We start from the raw sequence: 23,637 nt of genomic DNA, 5'->3' as shown, positions 1-23,637 counted from the left end.
AGAAATGCCAGATGTAGGTGATGGGGAGGAAGGCAGCAAATCACACTGCCAGGTGTGTTCCTATGCAACAATTTTGCATGTTCTTCACATGTACCCCAAAACCTAAAATACAATAAAATAAATAAATGGGAAAAAAAATAATAAAAAATAATGAAATATTAGTACAAATCTATGATAGATTTAGTGTTAAATATGTAAATATGTACTAGGAAACTTACCCATGTCATCTCATTAATCCTGAAAGGTTTTTATTGTGTCAGTTTTACAGACTCTGAGATAATTTACTAATGAAAAACTTGATCACGGTAGCAGAGCTGGGAAGGAGAAAGTCCAGGCTCCTGGGAGTAATTAATGCATTGCACTGTGCCTCTGTTCTGATGATCAGAATAAAACTGTCTTGTTTAGGTGAAATAGTCTTTCAAATCACTGTTTTATTAAAACACAAATATTTAAGATTTCTACATCTGTATTCATAAATTAGGTACTTCTCTAATTTTTAATAAGCTTTTTATTTTAGAATAGTTTTAAATTCTAGTTGTAGATGGAAAAGTTAACAAAAATTATACAGAGATTTCTCATACACCTAGCACCGTTACCCCTATTGCTAACGTCCTACATTAGTATGGTACGTAGTGACAGCTAAACCAATATAAACACATCATGATTAACTGAAATCCATACTTAATTTATATCTCCTTAATTTTAACCTAATGTCCTTTAAATATTTCTGCTCTAAGATCCTATTTAGCATACCAGATTACACTTCATCATCGTGTCTCCTTTGACGTCTCTTAGCCATGACAGTTTCTCAGTTATTCCTTGCTTTCGTTGGCCTTGATACTTTTGAAGAGTATTGGTCAGGTATTTTGTAGAATGTCTCTTCACTGGGTTTATTTGATTTTATTTTTCTTTTTGTGATTTGACTGTTTTATGGGGAGAAATAGCACAGTGTTAAATTTACTTTCCCATCACTTCATATTAAGAGTACGTTGCTAGCAACATGACTTATTGCTGTTGATATTAACCTTAATCATTTGGGTAAGGGAGAGTTTGTTAGGTCTTTTCAATATCAAGCTAGTAATTTCTCTCCCTTTCTATACTCTCCTTTTTGGAAAAAAGTCATTATAGGCAGCCCACATTAAGGAAGTTTTGCTTCACTTCCTGGAAAGGAGAGTACTTACATAAATTATTAGGAATTTTCTGCATGAGTAATTTCTTCATTCTATACCATTAATTTATATATTTGTTTGTTGTTTGTTTATGTCAGTATGAACTCATGGCTATTTATTTTATGTGTTGTATTATAATTCAATACTGTATACATATTTTCTTGCTCAAATTACTCCAATTTTATTCATGGGAGCTATTTCAGTTGTCTCAAGTTTCTTTGCCCTCATCATTGAATTTATTTGTTTGTTTTAGCATTTGCTTACTTTCTGGCACTATAAGATGCCCCAGGCTCATCTTGTATATTTTTTGCTTCAGTTATAGAGTAAGACATTTCTCTGAGGAAACCTGGTTCTTTTTATTGAAGAATTGTATCAGAAACCAAAATCTGAGTCCTATGTGTGCTCATTGCTACTGAGGTATTGTTGCTTTTTAGCACTCTCAACTGACAAAGCAAAGAAATATGTACATACTGACCCAACTGTACACACATATCTGTAAACATTTTCTATATATAACCTTCTATATTTATTTTAAGCTAAACATGATGTCTCCAACAGCAATCATTATTACATAGATTATTCTTTGTCCTCTTGCTTTTCTGTAACCTTCCACTTCAACAGTGATAAGTCTTACTTTCATTAATTTACTTAACTGTTTGATTCCAGCATATGGAATTCATATGTGTATAGCTGCATCTCAATTCATATGTGCATAACATGATCAGAACTTTTAACCTGTACTCTCATGGGAAATAACTTTATCAATTGGAGTACAGAGCTTATGGACAGTTGCTTTCGTCTTTAGTCTTACAGACTACTCATTTCCAAAATTACTTAGAACAGCATCCTTTAGTGAGGATATTTTACAGATTTGTAATGTAGATTCCTTGTCAGAGTTTATATTCCAACCTGAAACTTTCTGACCTCTGAAATAAATTTTAAAAATTTGAATAAATTTAGGTTTATTCATTGTGAAGTAAAGTACTCTGAGTGTCATAAATGCAGAGTGTTAAGTATCCACCCTGACATTTTCAAACCAAATAGTTTTTCAGCTCTCAAAAAATTTCCTATGTTTTATCTATCCCATCTTTCCTATTCCCTAAACTCCTGGAAACCACAGATCTGCTTTGTGTCTCTAATGTTTTGTATTTTCCAAGGTGTCAGGTAAATGAATCATACAGTGTATTTCCTGTTCAAAATTTTACTAAGCAATGCACACTTAACATTTATCAATGTTTTTGTCACTTAATAGCCCAATCCTTTTTGTTATTGAACAGTATGGGTGTAGCACTGTTTGTTTATTCTTTCATCAATTGAAGAACATCTTGCTTCTTTTCAGTTTTTAGTGATTATAAATAAAGATGCTATAATCTTTTGCATGCATTGTTTTGTGTGGTCATTAGCTTCCAATCAGTTCAATAAATACCTAGGAGCATAATAGGTATTTATTGAAGGCAGTATTTACTTACTGCCTTGTAAGACACTGTCAAATTGTATTCCAAAGTGACTGTAAACGTAAAGGCAAAATTTTTGTCAGGGAGTGTATCTGGGATAGAGATAGAATTGGTTTAAAAGGAAATTCTTATACTTTTCTATTCTGCGTAACAGATTAGAAGCATATGAATTACCTGTTTTTTGGAAAGATGAAAGAACTAAAATAATAACTCATTCCAAATAATTTTCTTTCTTTTTCTCCTCTCTCTCTTCTCTTCCTCCTTATATTTCCTCTCCACTTGCTTGCTATGTATTTATAATTTCTTTGTTCCAGTTCAGATGTTGGCACATGTTGTGTCCTTTAAAACATCCTTCTCAATTCATGATGTAAGTGGTTGAATTATAGTTAACCTTTGGTGCATGAAGTTCTTTTTCTTTTTTTTTCACAGTGGCATTGCTGATTGTTGAGTTGCTTTTGATTTTCCTAACCAGTGATAATTTAAGTGGGGACATGGGTGTCAGTATCTATCAGTTTCTTCTACATTCTGATACAAATTGAATATCTGACCAAGCAGAGAATAAAAAATGTAACTTTTTCAATACCTTCTATTTTACCATCATTTCGGACATATATGATATAAAACAGTTTTTGGGCATGCATGAAATATGACAGCTTAATTCTACTTTTTGTCTCTGATTATCATTTCTTTTATGATGTCATTATGCAGATCTTATTTGATCTTTTCCTTTTTCTGTCTATACTTTGTCTCTTATTTGCTGCTTCTAATCTGTGATGGGTGGAGATTAGGGCTAAACAAGAATCAAGATTAAATTAGAAGCACATAATATCTAGTAATCTTAAATGGCACCATATACTATCTATATTCATCTCAACAGCATTGAAAAGTAGAAATTTTTCCTCTAGCTTTATAGATAAGTAAATTGAATGAAATTCATAATATATTTTCAAAGGTCATAAATTAGAAGTAGCAGAACTGGAAATCCAACAAAGATTGTTTTTTTCCAAAAGCTGACATGCTGCTTATTTCTTCATGAAAAAGACTTAAAGACTGAAATACAAAGCTTTAATATAGAGACTTTGAATAACTCTGTATTTAATGTCTTATTTTCTCTATATTCCTTCTGCAGAAATCCTGAAGGATGGAATTAACCAGATGTTTGACCTTTGAAATATAGGTTTAACTGAATTTTCTTTTTCTACACTTCTTTACTCGCTTTCCCGTTTATGAACATGTAAAGTTCCATTTCCATGCAATTTTCATTAAAGAAATAACTACTGCATTGTATTTTTGATTTATAAAGTGAGTCCTTTATGTTCTTCAGAAAGCTTACTCCAAATGACCAACTGATAACATAGCCCTGTTATAAAAAAAATTATTATAAAGGTCTGAAACAGGAATTTCCACCCTATCAGCTAGAGGCATGTGCACTAGTGATGTAATCCCTCTCAGCAGGTTTTGAGCAGTTTTCTCTATAACTTCTACCATACAATATATATTTGTGTTTTCATAACTGCTTCAGACTATTCTATTGCCTCTAGAGATAATCTCAAATTAGAAAAAAAAATGTTTTGCTAAGAAAATCTTTACACTTTCTGAATTTTTCTTATTTTAATGCGAAATATTTCTGCTTTTAGGCAGTTATGTTTGACTTATCAAGTAAGAAGATGACAACCTTACTTATCAAGTAAGAAGATGCATAAACCAAAATTTTATAATAGTATTATACTGCATGGGACTGTAAAATTTAGTGAAATTTCAAACAGGAACTATTGTCACTTTCTTCTGGATAAAATAGCTGAGTATATCTAAAGGCTGCTTTTCTTTGAATATAGATTTTAGTTATTATAAAAAATGCTTAGATGTAATGAACAATAGCATGTTTTTTTTTTTTTACAAAAACTGTAGTAACATAAAATGTATACATAGAAAAATTAATCATTTAAAGTATGCAAGTAGATGTTGGTAAATTTATGTAATCAACTAGCTACCACCTAAATCATTGTTTGACAAATTTCCATCATCTAAAAAGTATTTCTGGCTATCTTCCCCTTACCTCATTCTTGGCCTCTTATCTGCTTTCCATCACTACAGTTTTGGCTTCTTGAATTTCATAAAATGAAATCATACAGCACGTAGTATTTTGTATCTGATTTTTCTCACTCACCAAAATGCTTTTGAAATACACCAGTGTTGTTGTATGTTTCAGTACTTCATTATTTTTTATTGCTGAGTGGTAGTCTATTGGTTGAGTTTGTTTATTCATTCACAAGTAAGTGGATATTCTTTCTAGTTCCAGTTTGGGGCTAGTGTGATTACAGATGTTATGAACATTTACCTACAAGTTTCTATGATCGTATGTTTTATTTTTCTCAAGAATATCTAGAAGTGGAATGACTGGAAAATAGGATAAATGAATATTTATCTCTGCATATTTCTAAAATAATTTGCCAAAGTATTTCCCAAAAGGTCTGTACCATTTTGCACTCTCACTAACAACAGTGTATTTAAGTTCTTCCATATCTTTTCTGTCATGATTAATTTTATGTGTCAACTTGACTGGGATAAGGGATGCCCACATAGCTGGTAAGAATTTATTTCTAGGTGTGTCTGTGAGGGCATTCCTGGGAAATATTAGTATTTGAATTGATAGACAGAATAAAGATTACTCATATCAATATGGGTGGGCACCATCCAACATTTTCAGGGCCTGGATAGAACAAAAAAGCAGAGGAAGGATGAATTGGCTGTCTCTCCTTGAGCTGGAACATCCATTGTTTCCTGCCCTTTGTCATCAGTGCTCCTAGCTCTTGAGCTTTTGGACTCATACCTGCATTTGCACCACTGGCTTTTCTGGTTCTCAGGCACTCAGGCTTGAACTGAAACTGCATCACTGGCTTTCCTGGTCTCTAGTCTGCACATGGCATATTATGTGACATCTTAGCCTTCATAATTTCATGAGCCAATCCCTCATAATATATCTTTTTCTATGTTGTTTATGTATTTTCTTTTTGGTTTTGGTTCTCTGAAGAACCCTAATATTCTTCTAACAATTAGCAATGTTGTTACATTTAATTTCAAACTTTCTATTGTATATATGATAGTATCTATTTTAATTTGCATTCTTTAATAAATAACAATATTGAACATTATTATATACTTATATGCCACTTACATATCTTATTTTCTAAAGCATTTGTTCAAATTTATGCCCACTTTCAACAAGTTTATTAGTTTCCTTATATTGCAATTTAAGAATTCTTTGCGTTCTCAATCCAAGTTTTTTTGTCAGATACATACTGTGCAATTATTTTCTTCCAATCCATGGTATGTCTTGTCATTTTCTTACTGGTGTATTCTGAAAAGCATTTAAACAAATTTATGAAGTCTAACTTGACAATTATATTTCTTTTATGGCTTATGTTTTTGTAGCCTATTTACAGAATATTTATATAATCTTATGACAGAAAGACACTCTGTTCTTTTTGTTGTAGAAATTTTAGACGTATGATACATTGAAGTTAATATTTGTATATAATGTGAAATAAGTGCCATAATTCACATTGCCCTCAACCCTCCCCCTGGCCTTTTTGTTGCATATGAGTTTCAGAGGTCTGAATATTGGAAAAACACTCATCATGGTATTGCCTCAGACTTGGAATTTTCTTTGTAGGAAGGCTTTTAAATAAGAATTCAATTTTCTTATACATAAAGCTTTTCCATATTACATTTTCTTCATTAGTGAACTTCTGATTTACGTTTCTTAAGGTCTTTGTCCACTTCATCTAAGTTTTCAAATTTTGAGGCATAAAGTTGTCCGTAACATTTCTTTATTATTTGTGATCTTTTCTGTTCTTTCCTGATACTGCTAATTTGTGTTCTTCTTCTTTTTTTGTAAGTCAGTCTGGCTAGATATTTATAAATTTTATTGATATTTTCCAAGAACCAACTTTTGCCTTCAGCAACTTTTTTTTATTGCTTTTCTGCTTTCTATTTTATTAAATTGTATTCTTATCTTTATTATTTATCCTCTTCCACTTATTTTGTGAGTAATTTTCTCTACTTTTTTCAGTTTCTTATGTATAAGTTTACAACATTTGATAGGTTTCTTCTTTTCTAATAAGCTGATACTATTAATTTCCCTCTGTTCTTTGTGTGAGAAACACATTTGATGTTTTAATTTTTATGTCAGTCAAAATATTTTCTAATCTATATTGTGATAGCCTTTTCAATTTATGATTTAGTAGTGCATTTTAAAATTGATAAACATATGAATATATTTTCTTATTAATTTCCAATTGAATTTGATTATGACACATAATATCATATATATGATTTTAATAGAGTTAAATTGATTCAGATTTGCTTTATAAACCAAAATATAGTGTATCTTGGTGAATATTCTATGTAATTAGAAAGCATGTGTATTTTTTGTTGTTGGGTAAAGTGTTCTATATGCAGATTAGATAAAATTGGTTAAGAGTGTTGTTAAAGTATTCTTCATTTTTATTGATTTTTTTTGGTCTGTTTTTTCTATCACTTTCATTTCATTGCTATGAACAAGTTGAAATCTTTAACTGTAATTGTTCTTTTGGGCCAGGCTTGGTGGCTCACGCCTGTAATCCCAGCACTTTGGGAGGCTGAAGTGGGTGGATCACCTGAGGTCAGCAGTTTCAGACCAGCCTAGTCAACATGGTGAAACCCACCTCTACTATAAATACCAAAAATAGTTGGGGGTGGTGGCATATGCCTGTAATCCCAGCTACTTGGGAGGCTGAGGCATGAGAATCACTTCAATCCAGGAGGCGAAGGTTGCAGTGGGTCGAGATTGCTCCATTGCACTCAAGCCTGGGCGATAGAGCAAGACTCCATCTCAAAAAAAAAAAAAGAGTGATTTTGTCTATTTCTCTTTTAGTTCTTTCAGTTTTTGTTTCATATATTTTAAAATTATATTATGAGGTGCAGGCATATTTAGTATTTTTATGCCTTAATGAATCACCTCCCTTATCATTGTGAGACGATGCCCTTTACACTGATAATATTCCTTATTCTGAAGCTTTTAAAAATTTTGTGGATACATAGTAGGTGTATATACTTACGGGATACAAGAGATGTTTTGATACAGGAATGCAATGTGAAATAAGCACATCATGGAGAGCAGGGTATCCATATCCTCAAGAATTTATCCAAGCAATATTTTGCATATTGCTGCATTTTTAAAAGTTTAACTTATTTATATCTGTACTCTTAATTTGGAATTCATACAAACTGTGTAGTTGAATCTCATTTATTCGGCCCAACAATTTCTCTATTGTAAATGGAATGCTTAGGCCATTTAAATTTAATGTGATTATTGATGTGTTTAATTTTAAATTTATTATCTTGGTGTTTTATTTTTTAGTTGTTTTTACTCTTTTCCTACTTTCTTAGAGATTAACCATTGTTTTATGATATTTTGTCTCCACTAAAGACTCTTTAACAAATATCTCTTTGTTTTATGTTTCAGTTGTCTCTGTAGGTTTTGCAACTCTGCATCTTTAACTTACCATTATCACTCTAAAATATCACTTCAAATAGCATTTATATAACTTGCATTTCTACACTCCCTGACTTGATGCTAATATGGCCATACATATTAAGTCTACATATGATATAAACCTCTCAATATGCTGTTATTATTTTTGCCTTAAACAGCCAGCCATCTGGCACTGCTCACTCTTTTGGGAAGATTCAGATTCCCATCTGGTATCATTTTCCTTCTTTCTGTACAGGGTCTGATGGCAATAAAGTTACTCACCTTTTACTTTCTTTTTTTTTTTTTTTTTTTTTTTTTTTTTTTTTTTTTTTTTTTTTTTTTTTTTTTTTTTTTTCTAAAATGTCTTCTTTTTTCTTCATTTTCGGAAAAAAAATCTTTTCATTCGATATGGAATTGAAGGTTGACAGACTGTTTTATCCTATTAATTTAAAGGTGTCATTTCTTATCTCCTGGAAGTTTCTGAAAAAGATTCTGTGTAGTTTCCAACAAAGTTGCATGGATTTAATATCCTTGATATTATCAGCATTTCTTTGGTCTTCCCTATATCATGTGTATTTCTGCAGCAGTTTTTAAAATTCTCTATTTGCCATTGTTTTTGGAATGTCATTTTAATACACCTTGGTATACCTGTATGTTCATTTTTCTTAGAATCTTTTGAGATCATAAGGATCTGAAGGTTTATATTCATTATCACTTTTGAATACATTTTAGCCATCATTTTTTCAATCTTTTTGAACAGTCTCCTCACACCTTTCCCTATCTACCATTATTCTCTCTGCTTCTGGGGTTCCAATTGCACAAGTTGTTAGCTTAATATTGCTCCACAGTTGCTGATACGCTGTATATTTTTTTCAATGCGTTTTTGCTCTAAACTACATTTTGCCTAGTTTCAATTGATTTGCATTCATTAACTCATTTTTTCTTCTGTATCTTTTAATTTTTTCTTCTTTAATTTGTTGTTGATCTCCTCCAGTGTATTTTTTATTTCCAATGTTATATATTTCATTGTTAGTAGTTCCGTAAGAAGTAATTATCTGACCTCAGAGCAGGTAAAGGGAGCTCAAAACTTTCTGAGGGGACAATACAGATATAACTGTGTAAATTTTCCTTTACAATCCTGAGCATATTTATAGTATTTTCAATTTTTGTTTTATAGCTTCTTCTAATGATCTTTTTTATTGTTAGGTCTGTTTATTTTTATTGATATTATTATATTTCTTCTGTCATATTTTCTTCTCCTTTACATGCCTCAAAATTTTTTATTGTATGTTCTATCTAAGAAATTTTGTGTTGTAAGTTACTGGATTTTGTTGAATGCCTTTAAAGAGTATTGAGTTTTGCTTAGCATTAAGTTGAGCTATTTGAAATCAAGTTGATAGTTTCAAAGTTTTCTTTTAAGCATTGTTAAAGTTAATCCAAAGCAATGTTTAGCCTTTTGTTCTTTTAGCCCATAACTAGGGTAAACCCTTCTTAGACTCTACTCAACACTCTGTGAGTATATTATGAGACACATCCCTTTTGACTGATTGGAATGCCAAATGTTTTTACCTCTGTGAACTTGGGGAATTATTCAACCTGTTTCCTGGTGTCCCCTTTCTCCTACCCAGCCTTAGTCAGTTTCATTCCACATGTGTTCAGACATGCAGGTGAGACTTAAGGAGCCCTTCTACATATGTCAATAACACTTTCTCTCTCAAAATTACAAAATCCCTGTAATTTTGTACTCTGCTGCTTAATTTCTAGCCATTTAAATCCCCCCAGAGTTCATTTTCTGTGTTGTTCCCTCAGAGAGGTTTGAGCTCCCTTTACCTGCTCTGCGGTCCAACAATTATTTCTTGTGGAGCAATTGTGGGCTTATCTTATTTGTTCCCCTCTTCTGATGGATCAAAGTGTTTCTTTCTCTTGTTTGAAACATCTGAAAATTATTGTTTTACATGTATATTTCAAAGTTTTTTGAGTTTTGAAGTTTTTTTTATAATGAGAGGACACATTCCTTAGCAAATATATAGAGCCTGGTTTTAATTTGCTAACTCATAAATAGAGTTTATGTTTTATTGAAGTCAGTATCTCTTAAAGTTTAAGACATGGAGCACTTCATTCAGAGTAGACTGATTGTTGATATATATCCTTGGGATGTACGCAAAAGCTAAAGCTACTAAAGCAGAATGTCTGGGAAGTTGTCCCAGGACACAATTTTTTTTTTTAACAAAAAGTCCAAATGATTGTTATAAGAATATTTTTAAAACTGGCATAAGAGCATATACAATGAATTATTTTAGCTACTACATTGTTTGAAATGAATTATGTGTGTGGATGTGTTTATGTACATGTTCATTTCTGGAATTATTTCAGTTGAGTGACCCTTTTAGTCATCAGTAACCTGGCTTCCTAAAAATACGGTGACATTTGTTGTAAAATTATAGCTTAGATTCCTTTCAATTCAGTGACATTAAAGAAGGTCTCTTTTAAACTAGAGTGACTCACCACTCAAAATAAATAATACTTATATATTGAATTATTCAGGATCAATTCACTGAGACCTACTTATTAGATTTCAGATTTCAGGGGATCAAGGACCTATTCTGTCTTGTTCTGCCTTTCTGTAGATTTTATAGCTTTTTGTGGATTGTGGCTGGAACAGGTAGGCCTTCAGTAAATATTTGTTAGATAATTAAATAAATAATAGAAGCATATGTGCTAGTTTTATTAAAAATTGAGTTTGTGGAGAGTTAGACATATGACGTAAGAGCTAACAATTTCATAGGGTGCAAGAAAAATATTTCAAGTGTATAAACTCTTTTTTTAAATTATACTTTAAGTTCTGGGGTACATGCACAGATCTTGCAGGGTTGTTGCATAGCTGTACACATGCCATGGTGGTTTGCTGCCTCCATCCCCCAATCATCTACATCAGGCATTTCTCCCAATATTATCGCTCCCCAACCTCCCCACCCCCTCTTATCCCTCCCCTAGTCCCCCGACAACAGACCCCAGTGTGTGATGTTCACATTGTTCAACACCCATGTATGAGTTAGAACATGCAGTGTTTGGTTTTCTGTTTTTGTGTCAGTTTGCTGAAAATGATGGTTTCCAGATTCATACATGTCCCTACAAAGAACATGAACTCATCCTTTTTTATGGCTCTTAATTATTACATATTTTCAAATTTTACCTGAAAATTAAGGTCGGCTTCCTAAAGAATTAGAGAGATGCTACACAGATCTGATTATCTCTTCATTTGAAAGTTATTACAAAAATTTGATTTTGTATGCATATGTTGTGTATGTATACATTGCATGCACACATGTGTATGCATATGCACACTCTCATGCTCACACAAAATATTTTACAATCCAAAGAAATAATAAAATAAAAGAAGAATTACTCACTTTTAGAGATGATTTTCTGCAACTTAATTTTGATTTTAAGTTTTCAGTGGAAATATATTAAAACATATGAATGAACTCAGCTGTGAATTGGCATATTTCTGATCTGTAACTTTGATGAAATTAGGAGGATACACAGAGCAGAGTAAATGCAGACATGTGTGTATCGTGTAGTTGAATATTGGGCTTTTCAACATTAATCTGCCACATCCTTCAGTAACCTTTCCCCTGGCAAAGCTTAGTAGTTGGGTGAATTGGTCTTAAATCTCAGTTCTTAGGATGTAGGGATTGCCAGCAGCATTTCTTCTTATCTTCAAATACAGATTCTGTTGATAGACTTTGACAGGCACTTATGTGTGTTTCAAAATACTGAAAAGGGTCATTCTCAGCCAAACCAGAATTTGCCTAATTGTTCTTATTTTCTGCCCCTGGGATTTGAGAGCAACGATGTGTGGCTGAGCAGCATAAAGCTTTCCTAACAAGTTCTGCAGCTTTAGTGACCCTGCTGACAAATGACCTTTCAGCGCTCTGCTGTCAAATATCTAAACAAGAGCATTTTCCCTCAGTGTGAAAAGTTAGAATCATTAGGAGTGTGAAACTTTGTGGAAATCTCTAATGGGGTTTTGGGTTTTCAACAAAATAAATGATTACTTAGTTAAACATTAACTCCTCTCATACTCCATCTCCACTGCTTTAATTGCAATTTTTCTAAAACCATAATACTCAAGGCAACACCTACTTACCTACATTATTTTCTTATAAGATTCACTGTATATGAAATAGCTTGTTATTTCACTGCTATAAGGTGAAGGTAGCAGACATAAATGTGTGGATCCTTTTAAATGCAAAGAGGTATATTTAATACCTACTATTTAGCTACTCCCTAAAAACAACGGTGAACTTCATTGTTATTAACAATGAAAAGATTACTGGTACACGAGTCCCTTTAGTCAAACATACAAATAAGACCACAATAACCTTTGTAACTGATAGACATGAAAAGGTATTGTGCATAAACATACACATGCACGTACAAAATCAAAATTCTACTAATTCATTCTAGTAGCAGCGAAAGCCAGGTTGAATTAATAAAGTTAAATTTACAGAATATTCTCAAAGTAAACTGGATTTATTAAATTTTATAATAAGAATACAAATTTACTTAGTGTTACACTAGACCTTTAAAGACTCGATAATAATAATGTCATTCTTGTTGCTTTTAAGCGGTTGCTTCTGAGGTTATGTATTCTTTTACGTAGGTTAATGTTTTTCTTACAGCATTGCTAATACTATCAATTCGTTTAAAGTTTTTTTCTCCTAATCAACCTATTCTGATAGTGTGAATGGCATTTGCTTCAAATGAATTACCTTGACGATTTTCACAATAACACATGCCTTAAAAAAACCTTTCAGCTGTATTTATTAAAATGGGATTTATTTTCTCCAAGAAATGAATAAGTTTGGTAGAAGGAAGAAAACGAAAACAGGAAATTGAAAGTAAGGAAAGAAGCACCATCAACTTCAAATTTTGCAGATTAATAGATTAATCGCTTAAAAAGAGAAAACACTCAAATGCTGATGGAATATATACAATTTTGAAGGACAGACATGCAAAAACTTGCAGCTGCCTTAAATGTATATTATTTTATTTTTTCTGTTGCATTTATCAACATTAAATATAAGTTTGTAAATAAAATTTATGATAAAATGCCGCCATTCTTGGTCTGGGAGGTGACTGTGTATGAGTATATATGTGTGTACATATATATTTTTCTACATGTATAAATACACACACATGCATTCATACATGTATACAAACACACACACACATATATATATATGCACACATAACATAAAACACAGTAGCCCACTATTGATTCAGTTAGCCATTCATCATAAGAAGTAAAACAGTCATTTTAATGTAAAGTATTACAGATAATGGAGTCTAGTTAGGATTGGTCTCTTAGTATTTTGTGACAATAAGGAAATGTTGAATATATGCTCCATCTGACTTTTCTCATCACTGACCTGTGTAAAAATAGTGCCCTACAACCCATAGGTCCTTCTGCCTTTTCTATCACTAGACTTATTTTCTGAGTCTCCTTCTGTTAATTTATAATAAACAATAATACCAGTAAAACAGATTTTTTTTATACAACAAGGAGTCATTGCTTCCTAATTAAAATAACATGATGTTTAATGATTTTAGGGTATTTATAAGGATTTCTGTGATATGGCAAAAACTTCTTTTAAAAGTTTTCTCCATTTAAATATTATTCTTCTATTAAATTCAAAAGAGATTTCTAAGTTCAATTATAGAAATGCAGCACATATTTAAAGACTTATAAAATGACGGTTACCAGATAAAATTCAGTACACTCAGTAAAGTTTAAATATATTTTAAACAATGAATAATATTTTTAGAAGTAGTATCGCCAAAGTACTGCAAAGTAAGTATTTATACTAAAAAGTTCCTGGTTTACCAAAATTCAAATTTAATTGGGCATTTTGTTTCATTGTGTTTTGTTTTGAATTTGCTAAAATCTGGCACCTCTACAAAACCAATCTCTAAGGCCACTAACAGAAGAGCATGAGTCTATAGATTTCAACCTACACAAAATAACTGGGAAATCCTGCTGTCCCTTAAATGTTGACACATTTCTCATTTCATTACCTCTGAGGCTGACTGATTTAACTGAAAAAGGCTGGAGTCCTCATTAATTGGGACATTAACTCCAAATCAGGGGAATGATGTGTGGGCAGGAGTGAATTTTTAAAATATAAAAATCTAAACTAAAAATCAAGTTTAAAGGCTTCTTGTTTTTCCTTTTGTATTTATCTTTATTTTCACTTCACCCAGAGTTTATATAAAGACCTTGCTGAAGGCTGGATGCTGTCAGGTAGATGTGAGAGGGGTCTAATCACAATGACAGGTGCGCCTGGAATACAAAGTAACTTGACTCCAGCCACAGGTCTCTGAGCTTGAGGGCTGGGTTACACATCTGTCTCTGACAAGCAGAGGCCCTGGGGATGGACCCCACCAGACCAGCTGGAACCTTGGTTCTGAGGTAGCTCTGGAGGAGGGTGGCATAAATAAAGCTTTCATAGCAATGTTTTCCAGGTCCAGAAAAGATAAAATCAGATCAACCACTGATTTCTCTGTTGACTTGATAATGAATACTCACACACACGTGAGGTAACTGCCTAACAATCTTCTGCAGATTAGTTTAAGTGAAGAACATTTTCTATGGCAGCTGTTAAAAGTTTAGCTCAAAAGTTAAAAATCTCACCACTTTTTTTCATCTGGGACAGTACATAATATCTGTGAAATAAAACTCAGAATTAAGATCCATCTAAGTCTTGCCTGAGAGTTGAAAATGAAAAGGCTCAAGTTAGCCCCATATTGACAGGGCTGTGCTTTAAGTATAAGCACAATCACTGTCTCCATTTTCATTTCCAGTTTTATTGCAAGAGGAAGAGAGAAAAGAGGACAAGTTCCCTTTAAGAAGGTACATGTCTCTTTTCTTCCTAAGAATTTCCAAATAAACCCTCTGAGGTATATTTGCATTGAGAAATGCAGTCCTTTATTAATTGCTATGATGCAGTAATTATTAGTATTTATTAGTAGTAGTATTTTTTGAGATGGAGTCTCACTCTTGTTGCCCAGGCTGGAGTGTAATGGTGTGATCTTGGCTCATCCAACCTCCACCTCCTGGGTTCAAACGATTCTCCTGCCTCAGCCTCCCAAGCAGCTGGGATTACAGGCATGTGCCACCATAACTGACCAATTTTTGTATTTTTAGTAGAAACGGGCTTTCTCTATGTTGGTCAGGTTAGTCTTGAACTCTCAACCTCAGGTGATCCACCTGCCTCGGCCTCCCAAAGTGCTGGAATTACAGGTGTGAGCCACCGTGTCCGGCCCAATGCAGTAATTATTAAAGTAATTACTAAAGTGGTACCGAGGAAGGCATCTGGGGTCAACTTCCTCCTCGATTTCCACAAGGCATTTCAATAGAAGAAAAGACTGGCCAACTGGCGCCTTCTGAATTTACCGTCCTCTAAATAACACACGTGGTATTGGGGAAACTCTCCGGAAGACACTGTTCTTACTTAAAACAAGATCAAACCTCCATCTGGAGACCAGAACCTTTTCGCATGTGATTCCTAAAACTGTAAATCCAAAACCTTTTCATATGTGATTCCTAAAACTGTAAACCCAAAACCTTTTCAATCGTGATTTCTAAGGCTGTAAACCTAAAATTCTTCCATGTGTAATATCTGGAGTATAAGCCTATAAAAAGACAGAAACTTCCTTTGTTAGGCAACCTGGATAATTTGGAACCATCGCCCAGCTCCCGGCCATAATAATAATAATAATAATAATAATAATAAACTCCTTCCTTCCCCATTTGGTGTTTGAGAGTGTTTCCTTTGGCCACTTCTGCTACAGTACCTGTATAAAGTAAATTTGGATGATGTTTAAAACTCATATGCACACTTTGTGATACTATCTTTTACATAATATAGACTGTTTGTAGACAGACTATTCATTTGCTAATGATATTGAAAAAGAATATTCTTTACTTTGTTTTGCCATTTGTAAAGAGAAGTCTTTTCTAGTTGAAAACTAGTTCTTATTTTAGCTTGGAAATGGTTTAATAGGATAATTATTAATAATTAGAAGAAGAAAATTGTGACTTTTAATATATAAAAGATATTTAATATATGCATACAAATCAATTCATGGTATTCCAGTCCAAAAACAAAAATCCAACCAACCACTAATTGCTTTGTGCTTGTATGTAGTCATTTATTACAACTACTGAGTGTGTTTTCGCATTTTGAATCACTTTAAACACCATCCTTAAATATTTTTTGCCAATGTCATTCCCTTTATAGGAATCATGTTTTTCTCTGTCCTATCACGTTACCCTATACTAAATTAAACCCTAGGCTGGCTATTATGGTAAAAAATAATTCTCCATTCTATTTAGTGAACAGACCCAGCTACATCTTACCTCATTGTTTACATACCAGATAAATTTATTATTTTATATATATATAAATAAATAAATTTTATTTATTTATATATATTTATATATTATATATATAATATATATATAAATAAATAAATTTTATTTATATATATATAAATTTATTATTTTATATATATATAAAATAATATATATATATATCTCCAAGGGAAGTTTTTAGAGGTTATTTGCTTTTCAAAATAAGCATCAGTGTTTTATGAGTATGAAGGAAAAACTAATTAATATAGCCTAGCAACTGCTTACAGAACTGGAGTGTATCTTTCTTTTGAAAAATAGTGCCTTGCCTTTTAATGAATGAAATGAGAATAAAAGCATGGCAAGAGACAACCATGGTTCACAACAATAGAGGAGAAATTAGGAAAGAGGAAATGTGGTAGACTAAACATGGCCACAAATTTTTTTGCTGCTCTTCTCATCAATAAGAAAAGCCTAATTACCCCTTCCTTGAATTCTAGCTGGCTTTAATGAGTTCTTTGACTGATATAATACAGCAGTAATAATATTCTGGAACTTCTGTGGCTATGTAGAAAAAGCCTTAAAGCTTCCACTTTGGTCTTAGAAGTTCTCTCTGGGAGTCTGGACCTGCATGTAAGAAGTCCAAGTACCCTGAGACCAACCACCTAAGGGTATCATGTGCAGGTGCTCTGATTAACATTCTTAGCTGAGATTGGTGTTTCAGCCATCGTCATCAAGATGCTAGTCATAAGAGTAAAGACGTCCTGTACTCTCCCGCCCATCCATAAATAAGTTGAAAACTACAAAGGGAGCCTCAAAAACAACATAGCTAATTCCTGCCCAAAGGTACATTATAAGATACATTATCAGATAAAATAGTTATTGCTTTAAGTTATTAGGTTGTAGGATCTATTTTTGTGCAGCGACAGATACCTAGAAAAGACTATCAGAAACCAGAGTTGGTCTTGAACAGGGTGGGTCTCTTTGTGTGGCTGACACTTCAACTTGTTTTCTTTTGACCTTCCATCTTCTGGGTGTTGCCTGGCATTGTTTCCAACAATTGAGAAATACTACTATCTAGATATAATAATATAAATGGCAGATAAAAGGCGGGAGCTAGAATGGCTTGTTAAGCACTATTATATAATAACGTTATTGTTTGATATTCTATTTGTTTTAAGTTCTGGTCTGCTTATGCCCTTATCACTTCTTTTGAAAGCCAAAGCCATTGCTCTGCCCCTGGAGTCTGCTGAGTCTGCTTGACTGCCAGGCTTCATGGATGAACTGGCTGAAACCATATAATATCTGCTCACTCATTACCTTTCTCCTTGCTAATGCTTTCTTATGAGTGTGTACTGAATCCAGAAAACTGCTAAAATCATGTTAAGACACAGAGAAAACATAATCAACTTTAGATGATGTGCAGAAAAGAGTTAATATAGCAGGCCTGAGATTGCTATCGTTAGAAAGCAGGGTTGACTGTTGGCTGATATTTAGGATTATAGATTTTTGGGACAAATTCCTACCATTCTGTAATTGATAAGAGGGGCTCACCATACCTAAATAGTTTTTTTACAAACCTGTGATTTGTGTCAAACACCTGCTTTTCTTCTGTGAGTGTGGAATTTTGTTTGGTATATGCTAAGCAGAGGATGTCTATGTGATCTGCCCCTAGTAAAAATCTTGGATACCAAGTCTCTAATGAGCTTCCTTGGTCAGCAATATTTCATACGTGTTGTCACAATTTGATGATGGAGGAATTAAGCATGTCCTGTCTTACTCCATTGGGAGAGAACTATTGGAAACTTGTGCCTGGTCTCCTCCAGACTTGGCCCCATATGCTTTTTTCCTTTGTTGATAGTATTTTGCATCCTTTCACTATAATGAATCATAGCCACAAGTGTGACTATATGCTGAGTCCTTTGAGATCTCCTGGTGATTCATGAGACATGTGGTGGTTTCAGATACACTAGACAGAGACAGCAAATAAGGCAAAAGAGAAAAACACACACACACACACCCCCCCCCACACACATAGGGGCACGTGCATGCATGCATGCATGCACACACACAGGCACATGCAAACACACATATCAGCATTCCAGTTGAGACTTTCCTACTGAAAATGTTAACATTTTTAACAAAAGAGGATTTGGATTTTTATCTAATAATACTGGTAACATGAACGTTATAATTATTTCTATCCTTGCTTAATGTCACTATCTCCACCTCCTGTCTGTATTTCCTCAGTCCACTTCACTGAGGCTTGTTCCCAACCAGTCCGACAAAAGAGCTCTTTCTCAGCTCCATTTTGCCAATTGTCACATCTTATCTTTCATTTCATTTGCTCCTTCAGCTGCATTTCCCTCAGTTGCACTCTCTTCTTGAAATATTTTCTTCTCTTGGCTTTTGAAATACCAATATTTCCTGATTTTTATCTGATCTCCACATCCTCCTTTTCATCATCCTTTGCTAATTTCGTCTCCAATTTCCAAGCTTCAGATATTGGAATGACTTGGTTATGTGCTGCCTTCTGTTTTTTATTTAAACACTCTTCCTAGTTTCATAATTTCCAGTCTCTTGGCTTGAAATATCATCCATAACATGATAATCCTCAAATTTACTCTCCAGCCCTGTACTCTCCCTTGAGCCCCAGATTCTTACATGAAATCACTTAGTCAGGATCTCTGCTTAGAAGCATAAAGCCTTTTCAAACATAGAACATTTAAAGCACAACTCCTGATTATTTGTACCAATCCTCCTACAACTGCCCAAACCTTCTCCTCCAAACACTTTTCTGTCTTGATAAAGGCTGCCACATTCAATACCTTCTCTGTCCCAGAAGCTGGAAGCAACTTTTATTCCCAGGATTCAAGATTCCACTCAAGAACATTACCAGACAGTTTTTTGGCTCTGATGGGGTTCTGCTAGTGATGCCTGATAGAAACTTTTTAAAAATTAGTGCTTTTAAGCTTTCATGAGGGCACACTCTTTTTAAGACTTTGATAGCTATAGACTTTCTCAGTAAAATACACATAAACCACGTAAACAAGAAGTGTGCATGCAATTTCAAATGAAATAGCTATGTACATATATATACACGTATACATAGATATAATTTTAAATGAATATTTAAAATTTTAAATGTATTAAAACAAAATGAGAAAAGGGTTAAAATTATAATAGATTATAAACAAAATTAATGTACAAGACAGGAGAATTTAAGTATGTTGGAGTATTAAATTAACTCCAAAGAAACTCAGTTGTTTCCCCCCCCCGACATCATCCATTGGTGGTTTTGACACTTGTCTCTCATACCGCACCTGTAATATAAGCTTTGAATTGCTCCAAATCTAGTCCTAGCCACTGTTATTTCTTGTCTGACAGGCAAGATCCTTGCAATGGTCTCTCTGATTCCATTATTATACCCACCCATAGTCATTGTTTGGAGTCACTCTGGAGTATGAAGCACAGGGGGTAAAAGAGCGAGTGCTGGAAGTAGGCCCTATAAATGAAAACCTTGGAACCAGCTTCTAATTAGTAGTGTCAGTTTCCTTATATCTAAAAGAGTGACCATAATAATAGCTTTTATTAGAGTTGTTGTGGAGATTATATAGATTGACAAATCTAAATATAAAGCATTTAGATAGCACATAGTACATCAAATACTCAATATTAGTAACATTGTTATTTTTACAGTATTAGGTTCACAAGAAAAATAGAATTAAGAAGAGAGAGTTTTAGTAAAAGGAATAGTTTACATGATTACGAGGTTTCATCCCTAAAATCTGTAGTCCTAAAATCTGTAGTTTGCAAGTTAGAGACCCGGGAGAGCTGATGGTGTAGTTCCAGTCTAAAAGCTAGCAGGCTCAGCACTCAAGAAGAGCTAATTTATCAGTTCAAGTCTGATATGGTTCGGCTTTGTGTCCTGACCCAAATCTCATCTTGAATTGTAATCGCCATAACCCTCCTGTGTCAAGGTAGAGACCAGGTGGAGGCAATTGAATCATGGGGACAGTTTCTCCCGTGCTGTTCCCCTGATAGTGAGTTCTCATGCGATCTGATGGTTTTATAAGGGGGTCTTTCCCCCTTTGTCCAGCACTCCTCCTTCCTTGAAAAGAATGTGCCTTACTTCCCCTTTCCCTTCTGCCATGATTGTAAGTTTTCTGAGGCCTCCCCTGCCAGGCTGAGCTATAAGTCAATTAAACCTCTTTCCTTTATAAATTACTCAGTCTCAAGCAGTTATCTATAGCAGTATGAGAACAGTATAATACAAAATCTGATGTGAGGAAAAGACTTATGGTCCAACTCAAGTAATCAGAAATCAGGCTTTCCCTCTTACTCAGCCCTTTCGTTCTATTCAGATCTTCAATTGATTGAGTGGTGTCCACCCATATTTGGGAGAACAATCTTCTTTATTCAGTCTATTGATTCAAATGTTGATCTCATCCAGAAACACCCTCAGAGAGACACCCAGAATAGCCTGACAAAAGTCTGGGCACTCAATGTTCAAGTTCAGTAAACCCAAAAAGCTAACTATTACAACTACTATTATCATTAGTCCATTCCTCTGCCTGGGTAAGCTTTTAAAAACATAAATCAGATCACTTCACCTCCCTGCATCAAGCCCTCTAGCAATTTCCCATCACATGCCTTACAAACACCTCTCACTCTGTCAGTGAGACAGTTGTTTTACACTGCTATTTTTAGGTCCCTTCAGCCACATTCTTTCCAGTTAGATATCTCAGGTTTATCAGAAGCTCCTTCAGGAGGCTACGCCTTCACTCTCCATTGTCCCTCAACTCAGGGAAATCACATTAAAGTTTCTAAATTGTTTCCTTAAATCACTACTTACTACTCTGGAAGTAAGAAAAAAGCAAACCTATATTTCTCCAAACACCACTTTTCTTAAGCCTTCAACTTCATTAATTAAATTCTTGGCCTTTGTTTATAAAGCAAGGAGGTAAATGATGTATTGAGTTTCTGTCGACTTTGGACTCTTCCTCTGCAGCTCCTGCAGATGGTCTAGCACTTCATCATAAAATAGGGGATTATTTATCATCCATCATCTTGGGGATCCAACCAAAATTGATTTACAAAGAGCTCCATTTTCACATATTGCTATATAAGTGTTGCCACGTTCTTCCCAGAATACATATTTAAACTATTAGCATCAGCCTTTGAAAACGTCCATACTCCCTAGCATTCGATATTTTTATTTGTAAGCTCTGTGCTTCATTAATAGCTAAAAAATGAATCATAATGTCACACTTTTTAATTGGCATGTATATCAGATTACATTGTGGGATCTTTTTGTCTAATGTATATACAGTGTTAATACTTTTTACATATAATCTAAGGGTACATGTGGATGAACTTAGACTATTTTTTTCTTTTATCAGGAGGTACTTTATATTACAGGTTGAGTATTCCTTATTCAAAATGGTTGGGACCAGAAATATTTCCAATTTCAGATTTTTTTTAGATTTTGGAATATTCGTATAATCAGAACTCTTGGGGACAGGACCCAAGTGTAAACACAGAATTCATTTATGTTTCATATACAAATTATACACATAGCTTGAAGGCAATTTTGTACAATATTTTTAATAATTTTGTGCATGAAGCAAAGATGGTACTTTAGTGTGGAATTATTCACACTTATTGAGTACTTACTTGTAGAATATTCCACCTATGGCATCATTTTGGTGCTCAAAAATTTTGAATTTTGGGATATTTTAGATTTTGGATTTCTGCATTAAAAATGCCTAAACTGTACCTTTAAAAAAATTAAGATGATATATTTATGTGCTATGTGAAGCTACTCATATTAGTCTGATGTTCCTCTTGTGAATATCCCTGAAATACGTATATTTTCTTTGTAAAACTTCCTAAAATTCATTCTCAATATTTTATCCTTTACCTTATATTTTTTTACATTCAAAAATTTTAGTTTGTATGTGTGTATGTGTGTGTGTGTGCAAAGGTATTCAGTTTTTATTTAGTTTGTTTCTCATTGCTTCTAGATACCATGCCATCCCTGACATTTGACACTTTATGATTTCTATTTTCTTCCAATTTTTCTGTAATGTTTATATTTACCTCAATCAACTTATATTTTATTTGGTAACACTGTGATAATAATCTAAACTTACTTTTAAAAAAAAGATAGCCAGTTTTTTAAACATCATTTACTCAATAATTGATAATCCTATCCTTCCACATTTGTCAAATCCTTATTAATATATGACTTTTTCTGTAAGTGAAGCTATTTCTAGACTATTTATTCTTCTCCATTGATTTGTCTGTTAATTTTAACCATTACCAGCATTTAAACATTATTATGGCCTTCTCATATTTGAAAAACTTTTGCCTTTGACTTTTAGTACTATAGAAAAGTTAATAATCAAGTGTGTGTGTGTGTGTGTGTATGTGTGTGTGTGTGTGTGTGTGAAGAAACGAATCAAAGTAATGTGAAGAAGTGGAGCTGGTAGAATCAATGTATGGACTTGATATAATTGTATTTTCCAAATATTGATAAGATTTTTAGAGACTGTTTCCTTCATCTGATTAAAACTCCCAACAGATAAATTTATTCTGTATATTGTTGATTATTATCTGTGAAACCTTGAATGATAAACCAGTAGATGAATGCACTCAGAGGTAGTTTTATTCAGTTTATATTCTCCTCCCACTCTCTACTCCAGGTAAGGCACTTGAAGAGTTAGCAACATCCTGTAGGATCCTATATGCTATAGTGAAAAGCTGAAAATTAAAGTCATGCTCTTCAGTCAATACTCCTGAAATAACTCTCAGAATAATTTATTGAGTCCTTTCAAGGAGAACTTGGAAAGTAAATTTAGCATGTTATTTCTGACTTTGAAGTATAATAAGTCAGACTTACCTTTCTATTTATTTTATATTTTATTTCACGAATGCCAAGAGTTATGAGTAAATACAGACTCCTAAACAAGAGGAATTGAAATGTAGAGCAGGAAACAGGAAAACTAAATGAGCAAACTGTTTAATGTGGTTTTGGTATGCAATTGTTTATGAAAAATGATCATCTCTTCCTTTTAATGA

Source organism: Cebus imitator, unplaced genomic scaffold (genome assembly GCF_001604975.1).
Source record: "Cebus imitator isolate Cc_AM_T3 unplaced genomic scaffold, Cebus_imitator-1.0 Scaffold413, whole genome shotgun sequence".
Classification (NCBI taxonomy): Eukaryota; Metazoa; Chordata; class Mammalia; order Primates; family Cebidae; genus Cebus; species Cebus imitator.
Note: the sequence above shows the minus strand (reverse complement) of the source record.